The sequence below is a fragment of the Perca flavescens genome, chromosome 9, assembly GCF_004354835.1.
Source record: "Perca flavescens isolate YP-PL-M2 chromosome 9, PFLA_1.0, whole genome shotgun sequence".
Taxonomy (NCBI): domain Eukaryota; kingdom Metazoa; phylum Chordata; class Actinopteri; order Perciformes; family Percidae; genus Perca; species Perca flavescens.
In genome coordinates, this window is record NC_041339.1 from 3258846 (window position 1) to 3264169 (window position 5324).

Sequence of the window (5324 nt, forward strand, 5' to 3'; positions counted from 1 at the left end):
GTGTGTGTGTGTGTGTGTGTGTGTGTGTTTGTGTGTGTGTGTGTGTGTGTGTGTGTGTGTGTGTGTTTGTGAACGTGTCATGGATTTCAGCTAATCTATTCTGATATGATTACACAGATAAGTGGAAAGAGCACGGTAGATTTCATGTACTTATGATCCTAGAAGGATCCCATACTACCCTGCCTAATTTCCTTCCACATACCAAATGTCACATACTATCAGGTTATTGGGGTTGAAAAAAAAGAGGGTGTGCCATCAAGTGACAAGAGATCCTGCTTGCTGCTCTGCCTTTTCTTTTTTATCTCGACGTGTGGAGATTGGGGAACTGATGTTAGAGCGCTACTACCACTTACTGGTGGAAGTTATAGCCTCTATTAAAATAGAAAATGATCCTTCTGCATCATCCCTATATGAGATCATGTGGTGATATTTTGCATTTTTATTTTTTAAATACTTGGTGTATACTGCAGTGGTTTCTAATCTTTTTTTTTTCCTTTCAGACATACCCCCACAGCCATATCAGATGATATTGCTGATGACGCTGTCCTTTATTGCTCAGCACCCACCCCACACCAGGTCTCCAGTTACTTCTTTTAACCCGGTTCAACAGAATGTTTATGATTTAAAACTTGTTTTAAAACGTGTTCTATTTTTGATATGGAAAATAATTCAAACCACCTTCAAGCCTCACTTCTCAGTACAGATAGCTTGACATTTTAATTGATGAATCTCTCTCTTGTACACATCATATTCATCAGCTGGCAAAAAGATTAAAACTGAAACTAGGTTTTTATTTCAGAATCAAATCCTGCCTTTCTTTTGAATCCAAAAAGAGACTGGTTGCTGCCACTTTTATGTCTATAATGGACTCAGTGTATTGTGAACCGTTACTTAATTAAAAGTGCTAATACCACACTGTAAAAATACTCTATTACAAGTGAAAGTCCTGCGTTGAAAATGTTATGTTAGTAAAAGTATGTAGGTATCATAAGGACAATGTACTTAAAGTACTAAAAGTAAAAGTACTCATTGCAGAAAAATCATATTAGAAACTGGAAACGATCCAAACAGTTCTGTCAATCTACTAAGTGTTTAATGGTCTAATCATCTCAGTAGGCCGTTATATTGTTGGGTAGTTTAATTTATAATAAAACATCAGATTTTATAAACTACATGTGTTTTGTGTGAATCTGAAAAAAAAATCTTAATTTGTAAAGTAACTACTAACAAAGCTGTCAGATGAATGTAGTGGAGTAAAAAGTACAATATTTCTCTCTGAAATGTAGCGGTGTAGAAGTAGAAAGTGGCATGAAAAGAAAAGACTCAGGTAAAGTACAAGTACCTCAACATTTGTACTTGAGTAAATGTACTTAGTTACATTCCACCACATATCTTCATTTACTAGGCTATTTTAGGTCTACTTCTACTAGTTTCAGGATCTTTTCTTGCTGTCTATTCCAAATGTCCGAACTGAACTGGGGAAAAGGCGTTTAAAGGGCAACTTTATATAGCATTTTCAGCATTGTAGAACACGGAAAAGCATAATATGAGACCTTTAAGTTTGCTGCTCCCTCTACCTGGAACAAGTTACAGAACACCTTGAAACTTACTGAGCTGCTCTCATTGGTCGCTTTTAATGTTCTTGTGTACTTTCTGTTTGTGTGACTGTACTGCCTGTGTCGGCCAGGACACTCTTTAAAGGTCCCATGGCATGAAAATGTCACTTTGAGGTTTTTTAACATTAATATGAGTTCCCCCAGCCTGCCTATGGTCCCCCAGTGGCTAGAAATGGTGATAGGTGTAAACCGAGCCCTGGGTATCCTGCTCTGCCTTTGAGAAAATAAAAGCTCAGATGGGCCAATCAGGAATCTTCTCCTTATGAGGTCATAAGGAGCAAAGTTATCTCCCCTTTCTCTGCTTTGCCCGCCCAGAGAATTTGGCCCACCCGTGAGAGAGAGACATCATGGCTTTCAAACGAGCAAAGTGGCAGTTGGTCAAGGCCCCCTCTTTCTCCTCCTCAATAGCATTTAAAGCTACAGACACAGAAATGGCACATCCTAAGGAAAGCTCTGGGATGTGGGACTGGCTCTAGAGGCTGTAATTCTGCATCAAGGCTGAATTTTGGGAAATAGACTTCAGATACAGTATTAGGGGACCACTAAGGTCTATATAAAAGAGACTTCAGATACAGTATTAGGGGACCACTAAGGTCTATATAAAAGAGACTTCAGATACAGTATTAGGGGACCACTAAGGTCTATATAAAAGAGACTTCAGATACAGTATTAGGGGACCACTAAGGTCTATATAAAAGAGACTTCAGATACAGTATTAGGGGACCACTAAGGTCTATATAAAAGAGACTTCAGATACAGTATTAGGGGACCACTAAGGTCTATATAAAAGAGACTTCAGATACAGTATTAGGGGACCACTAAGGTCTATATAAAAGAGACTTCAGATACAGTATTAGGGGACCACTAAGGTCTATATAAAAGAGACTTCAGATACAGTATTAGGGGACCACTAAGGTCTATATAAAAGAGACTTCAGATACAGTATTAGGGGACCACTAAGGTCTATATAAAAGAGACTTCAGATACAGTATTAGGGGACCACTAAGGTCTATATAAAAGAGACTTCAGATACAGTATTAGGGGACCACTAAGGCCTATATAAAAGCATCCAAAGACCACCATGTAATGAGACTTTTAAAAAAAGAATTTTTAATCTCAATGAATTTTTAACCTGGTTAAATAAAGGTTAAATCAAATGAAAACAAATAAATCATATTAACTACTCAAGGATCACTGACACCACCCTCATGTTCCAAAGAAATGTGTTTGTCTGAATACATTTCAAACAGGGTATTATTTCATAATATAAAATATGATATTGTTAAAAATGTTCTTTGATACAGTTGAGCTGTCAATGTTTAGGTTTGGTTTGGCCAAGCACTTGGAGTGGGAGGAACTGGATGTTTTCAACCATGTATCCATCAATTTAGCTATTCCAATTGTTTAACCATAACTGTTAGGTTGTAGCTGTTCAAACTCCTTTGTAAGCTTGCTAACTTGTTCCTCTCCGTCACAGCATTGCAGCTGACTTAATTTGTGGACTTTTTTTTTTTCCCCGATCTTTTTTCCTCAAATAAACTGATCTTAGTCAAAATCACACCACGTCCCTCCTTGGTACTTTTAATCTCACTAGTTATACTACAACAGCTGTATCATGCACTCACATTTGTCTGTCTGTTTGTCTGTTTGCCTGCCTGCCTGCCTGCCTGCCTGCCTGCCTGCCTGCCTGCCTGCCTGCGTGTGACATTGTGGCTGTGAATGCCAAGGTATTTCCTGGCGGTGCAGAGCTCGGCCCTCAGCGTGTCTGTCCATTCCTGAGGAAATTAGAGTTCCTGCCGTAGAAGATGTGTCATTCCTTTGTTTCAGATGTCCCTTTTCTAAAACATCAGCAAAAGTGTGTGAGATGAGGCATTTTTCTTATAAATAAACTATGTTATTTATATTTACTTAGCAGCTTTACATTATGTCAGATATCCACTGGTCAACTTGTCTGACCTACTGAATTGGGGATACACAAGGAAAAAACTGACATGTAATTACACCTTTTAGTACAACAGAGGGCAATGTTGCTCAGTTATCACTAAATATAAACACTACTGCCCATTACATAAATTGTAATGGCTGTATTGATTTAAAAGCCTAATAATGTGGTGGGTCCACCAGACCCGGGAACATTGGCTGTGTAACAAAAATATGAACACCACACACGGGTTAAACACAGTTATTGTGTGCCATTTGGGCTTCAGCAAGCGTCTGCAAGCTTTAGTAAAATGATGCATTAGAAACATTAGGTTAAAAAAATCCTCTGTCCCTGTCTTGAATGCACCCACAGCTGTCCTCCGCCGGTAATGGGGAGGATTTTCTAAATTTACCCCCCAGTGTTGCGTGTGGAAGTGTGGAAATAACTCATTTAGAGGCTGCGAGTCGTTTCCTCTAGTATGCTATAATTAGCTGGGTTCGTCGGCCTTGATTGCAGACAAAATATGTTGGTTTTCTCATGACTATCCAGAACCTTTAAAGGAATACGCCACCGTTTGTTGAAATAGGGCTTATCACGGTCTACCCTGGCTGTAGATAGGTGGGCCAACGCATTTTTTGTCTCAGTGCAAGTAATTAGGTTGTTTTTTTGTCTTTTGTTGGCTTACTTTTACTCACAACATGCTAACCGGCAACATAGGATTCCATTCACTACGCTAAGCTAACTAGCAGTGGCGCTGCCGGTGTTGCACCGGACTAAAACGATGCATGCACTAAAAAATTCGTATTGCCGACCTATCTACAGCTAGCTCTGTCTGTCAGTAACACAACCTGGCACAACAGTAAACCAGAGGTATAACAATGTAGTGACATGAGCCTCAAACAAAAGTCATCAGCGTCACAGTAATAAGAAAAACAATATGTAAACATGTACTGACATTCACAAATAGACAGACATTACGTTTCATTACTAATGCCAAGTCACGCACTCATCACTGTCTTCTTTATGAGGAAACTGGTTTTAGCTCTTTAGGTCTGCGTAGATGGTTCCACTGGCACTTTTTTATTTTTAAAGCAATTAATGGTACTTTACCTAGTTATCTTACTAGTCTGTTGACCAGGAATCATCACCTTTACAATCTCCGCTCCGCTAACATTTTGGCTCTGAATATCCCACGTGTAACAACAGAATTTGGCAAGACTGCTTTTAGTTATGCTGCTCCTTGGTGTTGGAATTTACTCCAAAATGTTTTGAAGATTTCTGTTCTCATCCCACTTAAACATTTTAAACAATTACTTAAACAAACAAAATTTGAACAATGCACATGTTCTCAATAAGCCTTTTTATGTTATTTTAAATTGTTTTACATGTACTGTAAATGTTTTTGTTTGCTGTGTCTGTTTTTGTGATTCTGTGTAACTTGTGTACTGTTGCTCCAGGGCTCCCTTGTAAAAGAGATTTGACTATTTCAATGGGACATCACCTGGTAAAATAAAGGATAAATAAAAAAAAAAAAAAAAAAAAAAAAAACAAGAGTGCGGTTACACGTGGTAGTGTGAGTATCATGCATGATTAAACATCCAGGATTTTTTTTTTTTCTCCTCAGCTCTCAAACCTGCTTTTTAAATGTGCCCTGTTGGCCTTGGCAGGGCTATTATGGGCATTGTTAAACAAAAGTTGTAATATACTACTTGAATGAGTGCAATGAAAAATCAATAATACAGTCTATGATAAAGACATTGCTAAAAAAAGAAAGAGGAAACAAGAGC